Raw genomic sequence first — 18,697 nt, forward strand, 5'->3', positions numbered from 1 at the left:
TAATAGAGGTGATAATGGGCATCCTTGCTTCACTCCTGATTTTATTGGGATGGCTTCTAACTTGTCGAGATTGCAGATGATACTTGTTGCTGGTTTTAAATATATATTGTTTATTATTTTGAGGAAAGTCCCATCCATTCCTATACTTTCTAGTGTTTTCAATAGGAATGGGTTTTGTATTTTTTCAAAGGATTTTTCTGTATCTATTGAGATAACCATGAGGGTTCTGTTGATTTGATTATTGATATGATCAATTATGTGGATGGTTTTCCCAATATTAGATCATCCTTACATTCCTGGAATAAATCCCGCCTGGTCATAGTGCATGATTCTCATGATTAGTTGCTATAGGTTTTTTTTTTTTTTTGCTTGTATTGTATTTAAGATTTTTGCATCTATGCTCATTAAGGAGATTGGTCTGCAGTTTTCTTTCTTTGTTTTTGGTCTGCCTGGTTTTGGAATCAGTATCATATCTGTGTCATTAAAGGAATTTGGTAAAATTCCTTCTTTGCTTATTTTGTCAAATAATTTGTATAGTGTTGGGATTACTTGTTCTTTAAATGTTTGATAGAATTCACTTGTGAATTTATCTGGCCCTGGGGATTTTATAAGGGAGTTCCTTAATTCCTTGATGGCTTGTTTAATTTCTTTTTCTGAGATGGGATTATTTAAGTATTCCATTTCCTATTTTGTTAATCTAGGTAATTTGTATTTTTGTAAATATTCACACATTTCACCTAGATTGTCATATTTTTGCCATATATTTGGGCAAAATAGTTCTTAATAATTACCTTAATTTCCTCTTCATTAGAGGTGAGACCACCCTTTTCATCTTTAATACTGTTAATTTGATTCTCTTCTTTCTTTTTTAAAATTAGACTAACCAGTACTTTATTTTATTTGTTTTTTTCCTTCAAAGTACCAGCTCCTGGTCTTATATATTAGTTTAATGTTTTTTTAGTTTCATTTGTATTAATTTCTCCTTTAATTTTTAGGATATCCAATTTAGTTTTTATCTGGACATTTTTAATCTGTTCTTTTACTAATATTTTTAGTTGTAAGCCCAATTTGTTGATCTCTCTCTCTAGATTTTGTTGGTCTAGGCACACAGCAGTATAAAATTTTCTCTGAGTACTGCTATTCTGTATCCCATAGGTTTATATCTGATATGATGTCTCCTCACTATCATTCTCTTTAATGAAGCCATTAATTATTTCTATGATTTCTCCTTTGACACACCAGTTTTGAAGAATTAGATTATTTAGTTTCCAGTTAATTTTAAATTTGCCTTTCCATGGACTCTTGTTAAATATAATTTCTACTACATTATGGTCTGAAAAACTGGCATTTATTATTTCTGCTTTCTTGCATTTGTTTGCAAAATTTCTATGCCCATGTATATGGTCAATCTTTGTATATGTACCACGTACAACTGAGAAGATGGTATATTCATTTTTATCCTTGTTTAGTTTTCTCCAGATATCTATTAACTCTAATTTTTTTAGCATTTCATTTACTTACCGTACTTCTTTCTTATTTATTTTTTGGTTCAATTTATCTACATCTAAAAGGGGTAAGTTGAGATCTCCCACTAAAATGATCTTACTATCCATTTCCTCCTTGACTTCCTTCAATTTTTCCTTTATAAATCTAGATGCTATACCATTTGATGCATAAATATTTAGTAATGCTATTACTTCATTTTTTATAGTACCTTTTAGCAAAATGTAATTTTCTTCCTCATCTCTTTTAATCAGATCAATTTCTACTTTGGCTTTGTCTGGTATCGTGATTGCTACTCTTCCTTTTTTTTTTACTTTAGATGATATCCCCCTTTATTTCAAAACTAGGCAATAATTTTGACTTTATGTTTGTTGATGGTGGGAAAGATTGAACTATGCCTCATTTTATGCCATACTGTTTCACAGTTTTCCCAGCAATTTTTGTGAAATGCTGAATTTTTCTTCCCAGAGCATGAATCGTTGGGTTTATCATATACCAGGCTACTATGGTCATTTACTGCTACATGTTGATTACCTCACCTATTCCATTGATTCACTATTCTATTTCTTAACCAATACCAGATTGTTTTTAGGATCATCACTTTTTAATACAGTTTGAGATCTGGTATATCTATGTCTTCTTCCTTCATATATCTTTCATAATTTACTTGATATTCTTGACTTTTTCTTCTATATTAGTTTTTAAATTATTTTTATTTGCTCTGTGAGATAATTTTTGGGTAGTTTGATTGGTATGACACTAAATAGTAAGTTAATTTAGTCATTTTGTTATAATGGCTCTGTCTACCCATGAGCAATAGATATTTTTTCCATTTGTTTAGGGTTAACTTTAGTTATGTGAAAATGTTTTGTAATTATTCTCATGTAGTTACTAGATTTGTTTTGATAGATAGGCCTCTAGCTATCTTATATTTCCTACAGCTCTTTTAAATGAAATTTCCCTTTTTATCTCTTGCTGTTGGATTTGGTGGTATAAAGAAGTGCTCAAGTTAGATGAGGTTTTATTTTATATCCTGGAACTTTGCTACCATTATTAAGTGTTTTGATATTTTTTGGCTTATTCTGTAGTTTTCTCTATATCTACCATCATATCATCTGCAAAGAATGACAAATTTGTTTCTCCTTTCCTTATTCCAAGCTTTGCAATTTCTTTTTCTTTTCTTTTTCTAATATAATAATAAACATTTCTCAATATGGCTCATTCTCCTCACCCATCTGGAATTACCAAATGTTTGTCAGTATTACCTGTCACATAACATTGGAATGAATATAACTTTCCTTAATAGGATAAATTTCTAATATAATAATTTCTAATTTCTAATATAATATATTTCTAATTTCTAATTTCTAATATAATTTCTAATATAATAATAAACAATAGTGGTGATTATAGGCAGCCTTGCTTTGTCCTTATCCTACTGGGAAGGCTTCTAGGTTTTTTTTCCATTATAGACAATGCTTTCTGATAGTTTTAGATAGATTCCATTTATCCTATTAAGGAAAGTTATATTCATTCCAATGTTATGTGACAGGTAATACTGACAAACATTTGGTAATTCCAGATGGGTGAGGAGAATGAGCCATATTGAGAAGGACGACACATGTCAGGAGGGCCACTGAAGATGGTAGCAATCAGAGGCAAGGTTTATTGATCACAGCTAATATTTTATAGACAGCGACTTAGGCTAAGGGATTAGGTAAGCCTTTTGCAGGGACAATGGTTAATAAAGATTTACAAAATGGAGACAATGGACTTAGATGAACTCAGTGGCCTAAACAGAGTTTTCTATAGGATAATAAACCACAGGTAAATATGTGACCATAATCTCAGAGAAAATATTTGCTTCAGTGGGTTTGTCTAGAACAGGCAGTTATTTACTAAGTATAGCAGAGTTGGGGGGTTGAGTTCTCATGTGAGGAAGCAGGCTATGTGTCTGGCTATTTTAAAGCTATGGCTGTGATTTTATTGGGGGCTACTCTCACTACTGGGGACTACAGTTATGTAATGTTTTTATAAGATATAAGGTATTTTGTCAAAATATTTTTCTGCATCTAGAAATAATCATGTTTTCTGTTTTTTTTTTTTGTTGATTTATTGCTAAATAGTTGGTCAAAATAACCCCTAACAATCACTTTAATTTCTTTATCTATTTTGAATTCACCTTTTGCATTTTTGATACTGATAATCTTGTGTTCCTTTAAAAATCAAATTAACCAATGGTCTACCCATTTTATTGTTTTTTTTTTCCTTAAAAGCCATCTACTTGTCTTATTAGTACAATGGTCTTATTATTTACAATTTTATTAACTTCTTTGAATTTTGGGATTTTCAATTTAGTCCTTTGAGGTTTTTAATTTGTTCTTTTTCTGACTTCTTTTTAAATTGTATGCCCAACTCATTGATCTCTTTCTCTATTCTCTCATTGTGTATGTGATGCTAAAAGGCCATTCTGGGAAAAGGTCTGGCTTTATCGTGCTAGGGAAATCACATGGTCAGATTTCTCCCAGTCTCAAAACTGAGATTCTCTTTTACAAGACTCTCTCACTTTTATTATTTCCTATCTCTAACCTCATCTCCCTGCAATAGATCTCCAAGAGATCCCTGAGACTATTTCTGGAGCTCTGAGGAGCTTTGAAGAACTTTGAAGAACTTCAAAGAGCTAATGGGGTTTCCATAGCTGGGGCTCCTGGTATAGGATTTCTGGAGTGACATCTGCAGTTCTGGGGCCTCTGGATGATCCCCTACTTCCTATATTGCTTATCTGCCCAAAGTACATTGTTGAATGAATTTATACACTTATGATTAATATAATAATTAACTTATGATTAATATAACAGTTAAAATTATTCTAACAATATCCACACTTTTAAGTTATAACTCATATTTTATTTTGGGACTACATTCTTAAACTGGTTATATATATACAGATTTTTGTCTGGGACTAAATTTCTAAAAATCATACTCCAAGCATAGTTAAAGCTATTAATGATTGATTTTCTGATTACAGTCCTTCCTCAATTTGGATTGATTAAAGATTAAGCATAGCACAGATTACTATAGAAGACATTCTTCTATAGGTGATATGAACCAAGGTTACAACTGAAGAAGAGGAAAGAAAAGAACAGTCAGAGGTCATTGGAGACATTGCCACAAAAGTATCAGGGACTGCTGGTGATGGATGTTGCTGGGGTGACAGTTGTTGATCTGAGGTGGTCACAATGAATCCAAGAGTATTTCCCTTCTATCTTAAAGGCAGCTGAGGTTGCCAACAGAACCTGGAATGGTTCCTCCCTGGATGGCTGAGTACCTCAAGTCCTATTAAAGGTTTTGGTATAGATATTGTCAACTGGAAGGAAGGCCACCAAATTCAATCTTCCTAAAATCATGTTGGTTATCAGACTGACATATGTGGCAAGAAGAACATAAAAAGTATCAATAGAGGAAATTCTATAGTTAATACAAACCCATTTGATTTTGTCCACCATTTCCTAACTACCAAAATGTCCCTTTTTTGAAATGAAATACAAGTCTTTCTGTTTTTACCTTCTTACTGATGGTAAAATCTCTTAGGGAGATTGGACTTACCAGATTCTGATATCCAGACCCTAGATATCTGCTTTGTGTTAAACTTTATTTTCCATGACTCACCCTCTCAGCTGGGAGTTTTAAAGGCCTCAAGGAGATTACAGATAAGATCACCATTGAGAATAGTCTTTCCAAAGGTTATAAGAAAGCTGTGTCATATTCAGAAAATACCAGGGGCATGATGAACAACAAAGGCATCCCCGGAGCCTGTGTAGATATTCACAACTTTCCCTTAAGACATTCTAAAAGCTTGGGTGAGGGCAATGACAAACTTCAGTGATATCTTATTAGAGTCTCTCAGTCAACAACAAGGTTACAGTCATGGAGAGGAAGCATTTCATCTGATAAAGAAGTTCTGGTTGGGTTGTAGCAGGATTAAGGATAGAACATTTTCTGATAGTAATGTCTTCTTTGTCCAACAAGGTTACCTCATATCTCACAAGCCTCTAGTCAGAGAAAGCTTGTGCACAGTTTCTCATCACCTCAGACCCATAACTGTGAATTCTCTACCCATCTTCTGTGGGTAAGTCTTTTTTGAGAGTGGACTGGGAAAGTGGTTCCCCCAAAATATTTACTTCACAAAGGGAGCTGCCCTAGGAGGGCACGACAAGCCCTCCATACCAGAGATACTACCGCTCCCTGACCACCCCATATGTTATTGATCAGGAAATAGCTAAATCCCATCTTCTAAAGAATGGTCTGAATAGGGTTGAGTAGTTTTGAAATTCACACTAGGGGCTAGCCTCTTCCAGGATACCAGATAACTAGGACAATGGTTATCATCCCATAGTACATATACATGCCCAATCAAAAGGTGGAGGGCTAATATCAACCAAATTGGATTTTGAAAACATTCCTTTTTAAAAGTAAAGAGGCATACAATTTTTTATTCAATTCACATAATTTTAAACCAATATCCCTAATGAATATTGATGCAAAAATTTTAAAATAAAATAGAATCAAGGAAACCACATCAATATATCACAAATATCAGACACCATAATTAGGTGGGTTTTGAACCAAGAATATAAGGATGGTTCAACATTAGGAACAATATCATAATAATTGACCACATCCTTTACAAAACCAAGATAAACCATATGATTTTCTCAATCAATTCAGAAAAAAAGCTTTTGATAAAATACAACACACATAAAAAATATATAAAGCATCATTGGGCATTTAACTAAATGGAGTTTTCCTTAAAAGGACAAATGGCATCTACCTAAAATCAACAGCAAGGATTATCTGTATTTGGTATAAGCTATAAGCCTTCCTAATAAGATCAGGGTTTAAGCAAAGATGCCCACTATTATCACTATTATTCAATATTGTACTAGAAATAACTATAGCAATAAATGGAGAAAAAGGAATTGAAGGAATAAAAAATAGTGGCTGAGGAAAAAGTTGCAAATAATGGTGGAATATATAATGAGCTTAGAGAATCAACCAAAAACATAATCAAAAAAAATTTAACAGCTTTAGCAAAGTTGAAAGATGGCTAATAAATTTAATAAATCATTGGCATTTCTATATGCCACCAACAAAGTCCAGCATCAAGATAAATTTGATTTAATATAACATAGGCAATATAAAATAGCTATGAATCCATCTACCAAAACAAACCCAGGAACCATATTAATCCAACTTCAAAGCACTTTTCACAAAAATGAAATCAGATCTAAGCAATTAGAAAATAACATTTTTGCTTATAAATATGCATATATGTGCATAAAATACATATTCCTTCAAATAATGCATTTCCTTATTCATGATATTCCCAGTTTAGGTATTTTTGAGCTAACTAGATACTAGATGACAGTTTATAGGTATTGTTGGGACAATTGCACCATTGTACTCTTGGGTCTTGTGAAGATATATGAAGGAACCTAGAGAAAAATTAGATCCACTGGGGAAAAGTATCCATAAAAGACATGCTTAAGAATTTTGCTTGGGATTCTATGGCAGGGCTAGATCTCAAAATAGCGGCTCAGAAATATTGTCTAGCTAAAGAAATCTCCTGAAAGCTTCCTTATTGATAATCCTTGAGTAATTCAGGATTTTTGAATGACCAAAGAAGCTTTTGTAATGTCATGATAAAATGACCCAGACTCTCTTTTCCCCTGATTCCTGTAAACAATGAAGTTATTGTCAATATTCCTCAGTTGCTTGGGTTTGTAGAAATGCCTTAGAAAATGCTATGGATAAAGCCCTTTTTATAAACAATATTCTGTGAGAAAGTTACACTCCTAAGAATGATGTAATTCTTATACTCTACTTTCTATAAAAACCTTTCTCTTTGTCATAATAAATGGAGATCTTGCATCCCCATCTGACACTTGCTTTTTTGTTGACCTCTCTCTCTCTCTCTCTCTCTCTCTCTCTCTCTCTCTCTCTCTCTCTCTCTCTCTCTCTCTCTCTCTGTCTCTCTCTGTCTCTCTCTCTCTGTCTCTCTCTGTCTCTCTCTCTCTGTCTCTCCCTCTCTGTCTCTCTCTTTGTCTCTCTCTGTTTCTCTCCCCCCCTCTGTCTCTCTGTCTCTCTCTGTCTCTCTCTCTCTGTCTCTCTCTCTCTGTCTCTCTCTCTCTCTGTCTCTGTCTCTCTCTCTCTCTCTCTCTCTCTCTCTCTCTTATTTTTATTTAACATTTTTATCTGGCCATTTGCTAGGTGCAAACTGCTGCTGCTAACTTATGTTGAAACCTATGATTCCTGCCTCCTTTGTGGACAGATATTTATTACTTTCTTTTTTCTTGCAGTCTGGTCTAAAAAATGAGTTTTGGTAAGTTACTGATCTATGATAGCTCCATTGCTATTTTGTACAGATGTTAGAAATTATACAGGATGTGGCCCCTCCCAAAATTTTTTGTTTTAATCCATTACAAAACTTTACTATTTGATATAGAATATTGAGAACTTTGTATGAATGTTGAGTATTTTATTGTAAAACACTTCTGAAAGTCTTCCTTTAAGGAATGATTGTTAAGAGACTATTGGACCTCCAAAGCAGGACATCAGCACCACAAGGATATCTCCTTAATTTTGAGTCAGATTGGACCACTTTGTTATTTCTATACCTCTTCTCTCTACCTTCTGCCTGAAATTAAGCAAGGAACTTCATTGTATCACCTTTCTTCCTTCTCATATAGCAAACTCAATAAGTATAAGTCTATAAGTCTTTATTTCTACAAGAATCTGACTTCAGAAAGCTCTTTGTTGTATGCTTTCTAACTTTGTTTCTAGATATATGAAGATCAAAATCCTACAATATTTCTACTCTATGTCTGGGTATGAGGAAGCATATCTTTCTAGTCTTTTCTCCATATAAAGGGTGGAATCTGATCTCAAGATTTACTTTAGAAAAAAAAATTCTTTAATGTTTCTCCTGTTATACTCTCATCCCCAGTCTGATTTTTTTGTACGATCCTTTGCTAGAATCCAGATTAGAGGTCTCTGTCTCTTTTCTTAAGGTACAATTGTGCTGGCTGTGAAATAATGCAATTGTGTTGGCTATGTGTGAAAAAGAAACAGAACGTTTTCAACTGCCATATTTCAAACAGAGATAAATAGGTGGGAGGGAGTAAAAAAGACATCTCTCAGGTACTTACTAAGGATGAGAGGAAGCATGAGAAATTCACTGTTGAACTAGGCATGATTATAATCTGAGTCATTATATGATCTCTGTTCCAATTATGAGTTACTGCTTCAGAGCACCTGAGCACTGACACCCTTCCCAAGACTGATAGAGGGAAATCCCTGTGTGAAGTAAATATTTTGGGGGAACCACTTTCCCAGTCCAATCTCAAAAAAGACTTATCCACAGAAGATGGATAGAGAATTCAGTTATGGGTCTGAGGTGATGGCATGAGGGCACCACAAAAACCAGACAGCAAACCATTGACCAATGAAAGGGTCCAGGAAAGGAGCGTGGGTATGAAAAGTCAGCCTGAAGAACTGAGTCAGGCTCTTGGTTCCTATTGTACTCCCTGAACTGTCTCTTTCTCTGGGTTCACTTGAGATCTCTGGAAAGCAGGGCATGGAGGGAACTCTGCTTCCTACAATCTGGGACAAGATTTTTACCTTAAGTTAGAAAGGCTGAAAACCTTATTTTTCTCTTTCTAATAAATACTTATAAATCTAGTAATAAGTTTCAAAGATTAATTTTCTGATTGCTTTGCTTACAAAGTATCTTCAGTTTATATTGTTTTTTCCCTTTAGAAGTTTAGGCAAGATGACTTCTCAGGCCACTTCCCACTCTATATCTACCAATTAACAAGGATTTATTGAGTACTTAATAAAAGATTGGGACATAAATGGAACAAATGAAACCTCTTTCTTGAAATTATGATCTATGGTTATATGAAATAAATGGCATAGATGTGATGAAAGTAGAATATCTCATCACAGAATATTCCTATCCCAGGACTCAGAACTCCTGAATTCCCAAGTCCAGCACTCTCTTTGATACATGTTGCCTATTCTTCTTTATAGGAAAGTGATGGTCACTACCTATCTTGTGTGAGGAGATATTTCCCATTGTGAGTCTTAGAGTCACCATTTGATTCCTTTCGTCTCCCTATGTTTGTCATCTGAGGATGGTTCCTTTCTCCAGGAGAGTACCAGAGAAAGGAAAAAGATGGTCCCACTGTACCAACTCCTGGGTCTCTGCAAGTTGACTCTTGTCTTTATTGAAATGCCATCTTGGGTGAAACACTGTACTCTTTCCCATCTCTTGGTTTGGGGATTTTTCCCTAGACACATGCCTCCAAGATCCTGAGTCCCAATTTTTCTTTCCTTAGTAGACTAGAACCATCTTAGATGACAGATTTCCAAAGGAAAAGCTCTATTTATTTGGTGTATCTCTCTTCACTAACCAAAAGTCTTTTATCTGTTCAATTAAGCCTAAAGACAACTATCTGTTTAGTCCTCTTACAAATTCTAGGATAATTTCCAAAAAGTATAGGGCAATTCTTATAGAAATTAGGGAACTTAAAGGCTCAATGTGGAGGCTGAGCCAACACATGTGAAACTAGTAACAAAAAAGGATGCAAAGATATGGGAGTGAGGGCCAAAATTAGCCTGAGTAAGAAATATATGTTCTCTATTTATTGTTTTCCTTAAAAAGAGACTTTGTAGATCTTTGATGTCAAACTCAAATAGAGACATATTGACACATGTTGCCTTAGAAAACTATAAATTCAATTATGATCATCTTTGTTGTATTATATTCTTTTTTGTTTTATTAAACACTTCCCACTTACATTTTCATCTGGTTGGGGCAGACTCTAGATTTTTGCAGGCCTTCGTAGGGCCTGCCAAACAAAGTTTGACACCTCTAAAATCCTAATCTCAGCTGGCCTGGCAGAAGTGAAGGTACTTGCCCAATCCAAGCAAGACAGATTTTGAGTTTACCTCTGAAGACCCTTATTGCATTGCTCTCTGACTTGTGCATTGACTCAGAAATTGGGAGACTAGTGTAGGCTTAGGGGGGCAGGAAAAACTTCGAGAAAAGCTAGGAGATGCTTAGCTAGAGAAGATGTAGGAGAATCCCTGTGGATATAGAGGCATAAACAAAAACTCTGAGGTGGGAGTGTGGCAAGAACAAACTCTTCACTATAGTAGACTGTGGAAGGTGTCAAGGGCAAGCCCAAAGAGTTTGGACTCCATTCTGAAGTAGCGGAAAGGTCAATGAAGGAGTTTCTTTGCAGAAAGGGGGTTGAAAACAGTAGCAATCAATCAATAAACCCATGAAGAGATATTTATTTAGCCTTCATAATGAATCAAGCATTTTTGCTAAGGACTTCTGGGGATAAAAAGAAAAAGCTGAAATGACTCCTGCCATCAAAGAACTTCTGGACATCACAAGTCCGTAAATGCAAAATCCCTACACAAAGCAACCTTGGAGGCAAAGTCTGGATCTGGCTCTTTCTTCATAAGGAGCTCCTTACCTGAGTCTGATAGCTAATTACAGATTTTATGAAGTTGAGATGAGGAGGGACAACATTTCAGCCAAGGTACCAGAAGACTGGACTTTAAATCCCAGTTCCTACTACCTCTGTGATCTTGGTAGAGAAAAGATACCTGTTATGAATGCCAGTGCCCTCCTCTATAAAATATGGGAATTGAATTTGATTTACTAGATCTCTTTTAGCTCTTGGTCCTATGAGCCTGTTAGTGATTGGTTGCATAAAGGAAAGGAAGCAAAAGGAGTTAATTTCATAACTTCTGCCATGTGATGCTAGAAGGAAAGTAGAATTTGTATTAACAATGGTTTAGTGGTCAGGGATAGAGAATTGGCTACAATGCCAGGAAGATCTGGGTTCAAGTCCCACCTTGGACTATATGACCCTGAGCAAGCAACAACCTTCCAGTGCTTAAGTCAATTGTCTAAGATTGTTAGAAGATGGTGATCTGCACTGTAGGTAGAATTTCCTGACAGGGGAAAATCCCATCTCAACAAAATTACAATTTAATTTACTTTAATTTAAATTTATTTATTATTATAAATGTAATTTAATTTAAATTACAAGGAATAATTTAATTTTTCCTTGCCTGATGACATTCCAGGCTTTAGAGCATTGAAATGATATTGTTTAGTCTGGAGCAGGGAATACTTAGAGGGTTCATAAGTGCTTAGAAGAAGTGTAGTAGAAACATTGGTGCTGGAGTCAGAAGATCTGGATTCAGATTCTTTGTTGGTGATATTTAATAGCTGTATGACGTTGGAGAAGTCACTCAGTTTCAGTGGACCTCAGTTTACTCATCTATAAAACAATATCCCGGAAACAGGTGACTTTTGAGATCATCTAAATCTATGAACCTGTGTCATAGATTTGTTCTATGTAGTCCCATAACACAGTTAATCTGTGAAGGTTTTAGAGAGCTGGATTTCAGCTTTGTAAGAAAACTTTCTGGTAATCAGAGCTCTCCCAAATCAAATGAGCAGACATAGGAGATATTGAGGCAATTCCTATCACAGGCAGAGGCAGGGTGCACACTGAAGTGTACACTTCCATCATTGTAGTTCTCATATTCAGAGATAACTTGTTGGGAGTGATAACTGGGGGGAGGGGGAGGGAAGCCTGGGAAGGCACAAATTTGTGCCAAATGATACCTGAGTCCTTTCCACTCATATTCTATGGAGCTCAAAGTACAGAAACTTGACAATGTTCAGGTATCGATTGATTTTAGAGCTGGTAATGTGATCACTGCCACCTGGTGTCTGGTATTTGCCATTGTAGCTGAAGCTTGCCTCCTAGGTCACTTGGTCCTCTTTCCCAGGTGGTTCCCAGTTTACAATTCTGATGTGCATCTTTGCTTTTGTCTTTTCCTCCCAGTACATGCAAAATGCTTGGTAGATAGCAGCAAGTGCTTCATAAAATGATTTTTCATTCATTCAACTAGCTGAAATCCCTATTCTCTAGGTCAGGGCTCTTAATGTGAAGTGAACTCTCTCTCTCTCTCTCTCTCTCTCTCTCTCTCTCTCTCTCTCTCTCTCTCTCTCTCTCTCTCTCTCTCTCTTTTTCTCTCTCTTTCTCTCTCTCTCTCTCTCTCTCTCTCTCTCTCTCTCTCTCTCTCTCTCTCTTTCTCTCTCTCTTTCTCTCTCTCTCTCCAGTCCCATGTATTTTATTTTATGCATTTTAAAACATTATTCTAAGAAGACATTCATAGACTTCATCAGATTGATTTTCGAGAGGGTCCAGGACAAATAAAAAATGAAGAGCTTCAGATTCTTTAATGGGAGAGGAAGCCATGTATTCTGAGGCACTGAGTCAGAGAAATGTTTCTCCAAACTCTCTAGAGATGGAGGTATAGGCAGAAGGAAGATAGGATAAGGTTGTTAAGGTGGTAAATTGACTTCATGGTTGGGTCTGTAAAAATAATATGCAATGAATTGATTATGGATATAAACTGATTAGATACTCTGCTTGCTGTGCTTACAAAGTATTTTCAGTTTATATTAGTGAAGCAAAACTCATATGTAAACTTTTCTTCAGGACCAGACTCAAGAACACTAAGGAGACTCTTGTTATACAAAAATAAACTATTTATTGAAAATATAAGGATAAAAAAGGATTTCTAACTCTAAGGGATTCTAACTCCACCCAAATAAAACTCCCTGGTTCCACAAGGAACAGTTTCTCCTCTTTCCACAGGCTACATTCATACTTCTTGATCTGACTAACCCAAATCTTCCCTATTCTACAATAACTAACACTATTATCCTTATAAGAAGTATATAATTCTTAACTTTGACTTCAAGTTATAAAAATAACAAAGGCTAGCTGGCTGAGCCTCAGCAAGAACCAAGTTAGGATTCTGAGTTTTAGCGGACTCAGAGTCCAAACCAAAGACCAGGTCTTTCTTTGACCTTCTCAGAGATAAAATAATTTATGAAATAGCAATAGACAGTCACTAGTGCCAGGGAGATAATAAATTTAGCTTTTAAGTAATCAATCTGTTTTTTTTTTTTCATATTTGACTGTTACATTGTATAATGAGGTTTAAGATATTATTTTCTTTTAATTTTTTTCTTTCTCATTTAAATGTGATTAAAAAATAACTTGAGTTTACAAAATCATGATTGATATTGAATTTGAAGGATCATTTTAGAATTCCTTACAGCTCTGACATCATTGCATATCCCAAGGCTGAGGTTATTAAATATTATGGGACTGTAACTAATGTTTGAGACTGATTCCAGGGAAAGGAACTGCTAACAAGCCACTGACCAGTGCTAATGAGTGCATGACAACAGATGGCATTCTGGTGTAGGACTGGGGGTGTTGTAGGTGACTTGTTCAGAAGTCAGGCCTCAGACATGCACTGCCAAACACAGACTCAGGAAGAGTGACATCACTGGCCTTATAAGAAAAGGACTTTGTAGTAGCATGCTCTCTTTCACCAGGGACTCTCTCTGACTGGCCACAAGAATATCTCTCTTACTAGACCTGAACTTGAGCATGCTCTCTCTCCCTTCTCTGGAGTGTTTGACATACCCCTTGAGCCAAGACTGGGAGCTAGAGCTAAGGAAGCATGGGAATGTTTTTTTGTTTTTTGTTAGAAAAGTCTGTTGATCTTTCTCTTTCTCTCTGACTCCCCGTCTCTGTCTCTGTCTCTGTCTCATTCTTTTATTAAAAAATTATAGATTACTATGTAGTCTCCAGAGAATTTTATTATTATAGCCCTTTACCATTCTGACCACTGTCCTCTCAATAAATCTCCTTGAATAAAATAGGATGCTCTTCATGAACCATGGTTTTTCAGATGAACTGATTAAGGAAGACCAGAGAGAGATTATTGATGGAGCATAAGCTTCTTAAAGGTAGAGATTAGTTAATTTATTGTCTTTGAATTTCAGTGCCTCGCACAGCATTGTACAAATAGTAGGTGCTTAATCAAATTTTTTTTTTTGATTGATTGATATTACCTTTCTCTTCTGGAAGCCAATTTTTTAAATGAAGCCCCACAAAACTAACAGGGCTCAAATTCATCCACCTCCTCCATAATGGTATGGTTAGGTGAAAGGAAGGATTTCAATTTATATATATTGAATAAGCTATACGGTATGATAGTTAAAAAGCTGATGGGGGAATCCCAGAAGATCTAGGTTCAAGTACTGCCTCTCACATATATTGACTCTGTGATTCTCATCAAATCAGTTCACCTCAGGGTGCTACAAGCAACATAATGAGACTATCATCAAAATAACAGGTGTGCTTATCTGCATAGGTAAAAGAAGTTTCCTTACTTGAAGTTCTGATACCATTGGCATTCTAAGTCTAGTCCCATCTCTTCATCTAGAAAAGGAAAGACCCTAAAACACAAAAGATTAAAGGGAAAGCCTATGTCTATTTCAGGGAAATTGTTTCCCTAGGGAAATAATTCAGAGAAGAGGTTAAATTTCTTCTTAGAAAGCTGGTCCAAAAGTAGGAAATAGGCTTCAGTCCTCTATAAGCATTATTTCCCAGTAATAATAAATCAATTTTAGAAGTTTTTAACTGTTCTAAGATTGACTCAACAACAGCCTTGGAACAGCCCTGAAAGGACACTAATATAGGAATTATTTTTATTTTACCTATTTTACATTTGGGTGCACTGAGGCTTAGAGACATGAAAAGTATTTGTTCATGTTCTTATGTCATATATCTCTCAACTTGAATTCCAATTGCCACCTTCCTCTGCTTTTTTTTTTTTTGGTGTGCTTTTTATTTTTAGATCACCTTCATTTCTGAATATTGCCAATCCATTTTCTATTCAACTACTGAAGTGATATACCTAAAGCCCATATCTGACCATATCATCTCTCTCCATAACTTCAAAGGATATTTATAGTCTCAGGGATCAAATAAAAAAAAACATTATAGCCTTCTCCTACCCTTCTATTCTTCTAAATTACTTATTGCCATGTGCTTCTTTAAAAAGCCCTTTTTATATCTTAGCAACAGTATAAGAAGGTCAAGGGCTAGGCAATTGGTATTTAGTGATTTGCTCTGGGTCACACAGATAGGGAGTATATGAATTCAGTTTTGAACCCAGGTCTTCCCAATTCCAGGTCTGGTGCTCTATCCATTGTACCACCTAGCTACTTCTTTAAAAAACTCTGAGTATAAAGAATCAATTCATTTATTAGCTGGTAGATAATAAATTTATGATGTAAGGTTTCTCAGAGGCATTTCATCCAGAATTGAGTCATTAAATACAATTTGAAAGCTCATTATTCAGTCCTCTCCAAGATAGCACAAGACATCTCTAATTGGTGGATGCCTAATGAAGAGGTGGGATCATATTTTTCAGTCCCTGCCTGATTCTCCATGATGATGGAGAATGTTACACGCCTGACCACCAGATTCCAATATCCTTGCCAATCTATATGGAAAAATCAGGTTAGACCTCTCCAGGGCTGGCTCGTCTATCCATCCCAATGGGAAAAAGACAAGTACATCACCATGTTGCCCCAGATATACTTGGAAGAAGCTATTTTTTATTTACTAGATCAGATAAAGCTCAGTCTCAGTTGCCCCAGTTTTATTAAATGCTTTGGGGCAGGGAATGTGAAAGTACTCCTACGATTATGAGGACACAAGAATGAGGGAAAAGGATTGACAAACACAGTTATGGAAGCCTGTTAGAAATAAAATAATGTACTTCATAGCAGCATTATTTAGTTGTAAAAATGATACAGGATTAGGAATAAATCTTCTCAAGGAAGAGGAATTGTGGCTTCTGACAAATAAGCAAGGACTAAGTAATTTTTCATGTACCTTTAATGTTTTTTATTATAGTATTTTGTATCATTTTTAAATGATAGATTCTTTCAAGACAGACATCTCAATACCTTTTTTATCTGGTCCCAACTGCCAAAGTAATGCTCTATATACTACAGATGATTAATAGAGATTCATAGAATATGGAACTGGAAGATCCTTAGGGAAGATGGAATCATTTTAAAGATGAAGAAATGGAGGCTTAAAGAGAAGTGATTGTTTAAGGTTCCACTTTGAGTCAAGGGGTGGTAGAGCCATTACTTTAACTGTGCTTCCCAGATTCCCATTGTAATGCTTACCATATATTCTTCAATTCAGAGGCACTGGCCTCCTTTATGTTCAAAGAACAAGTACTCCATCTCTTGGCTCAGGGCAATTTTTTTCTGGCTGTCCCCTTTGCCTTGGGTACTCTCATGTCATGCCTTCCCTGGTATCCTATAATTACCAGCTAAAATCATGGGTTCTGCAGGAAGCAATTCCCATTCCCTCTCCATTCACCTCTTAATTATTTCCTATTTATCTTGAATGGAATATATTTGAAAATAATTTGTTTCTTGTCTTTTCTATTCTGTTATGAGTTCCTTGAGGGCAGGTACTCTTTTTCCTCTATGTTCTCAGCACATAAGACAGCATCTGGCACATAGTGCGTGCTTAGGTAATGTTTATTCATTGATTGGGAGCAACAAATGACCAATGTCAGCAAAATATGGAAAACGTGATATAAGAACACTCTTTCTGTCTCTCCGTCTCTATTTGTCTGTCTGTCTCTTTTTCTCTCTCACTTTCTCTCTCTAATACTTTGTGACAGACTCATGGAATGAAAGACTAATATCACTATTTTGGATAATAATGCTATATCTCAGTTGTTAGTCAGGCAGCACAAGGAGGAAGTAATAACAGATGGCAATATTTGCCAATTTCTCTTTCTTAGATGCCCTTGCATGTAGTCTTAGGCTCATTGTTTTGGGGTGCCCTGTCAATAAGGGAGAAAGCTTCTAGTGCTTTACCTTCCTCATTTCAAATTCCAAATGAAAAATATTTGATGGCTTTCGTCTAAGGGATCATATACAAAGGGAAGGAAATAAAAAGGTCCTTATTATGTGCATATATCAAGTATAGACTAGGCAGCTTTATTCCCGCACATTAAAAGAGAAATCCTAAGCTACAGAGATATGGAAAATGGTTGGTATTGGCTGAAAGTAGAGTATTAAAGCTTTTTAATGAATTTTCAACTACCTTCTTTCTGAAACTTCTCATTAGCTACTTTACATTTCATTATAGCAATAGGGATATCAATCTCTTGACTCTCTCTGACCCACTTTTCACTCTTAGACTAAAGCCAAGGGTCAATCTCTGGATCTCCCTGATCTCAAACTTGGGGAAATTTCAAGGAAAATACTGTGTTGGGGATAGAGTATTATGAATATGTAACAGAGCAGAGGTTAATGCTAATGGAATATGGAGAACAAAGAGGAAAATGAAAGTATAAGAACACTGAAAATGCAGGAAAGATTCAATCATAAAAGGGCCTTAAAAGCCTAAAAAAATATTTTATATTTGATTCTGTAGATCATAGCAAGACAGCGGCTTATATCAATTGTGTGTGTCAGGGGGACATTTGTGGTTTTTTGAATGATCATTTCAAAAGTTAAGTTGAAGATGGATGGGAGTACAGAAAGACTTCAGAAAGGGAGACTAGCCATTATGGTACTGCAATAGTCTAGGTGTGAGGTTTTTAGGGCAAACACTAAGGCGATAGGAGTATCAAATGAAATCAGGAGGTAAAGAGGAGACATAATTCAAGGGATATATGAGAAGAACTGATAGCATAGTGATGATAAGGACTAGAGTGAGTGAGGATTCAAGGGCAAAGTCTAAGTTTCAAGGCTTGGTGTTTGGAAAGGAGCACATCACCACTTCTCATACTGAATAGAATGCTGATTGATAGGATATATTTTCATTAGAAGTTCATTTTAATTTCAAAAAGATTTCTAAGTTCCTTCTGTTTTTAAGACACTAGACTTGGCACTTAGGATATAAAGACAAGGATGAAAAACAACGTCTTGCCTGAAGGAGCACCCTTCAATCTGTCAGATCAAATTGAACAGTGACAGACAAGTAAGGGAACCCCCCAACAAGATACTTCCCATTGGAAATGTAATAGGAATTGATGAGAACCAGGATGGATGATTGCTAAGGAAAGGATTAAAGAACTAGTGACTATAGTCATAATATATGAAATATATGAAGATATAGAAATGGGACTGGCATAAACTAATTTTTTAAAGTGGTTCATTACAATTAAAATTTTCTGGAGACTCTATGTT

The sequence above is a fragment of the Monodelphis domestica genome, chromosome 4, assembly GCF_027887165.1.
Source record: "Monodelphis domestica isolate mMonDom1 chromosome 4, mMonDom1.pri, whole genome shotgun sequence".
Lineage (NCBI taxonomy): Eukaryota > Metazoa > Chordata > Mammalia > Didelphimorphia > Didelphidae > Monodelphis > Monodelphis domestica.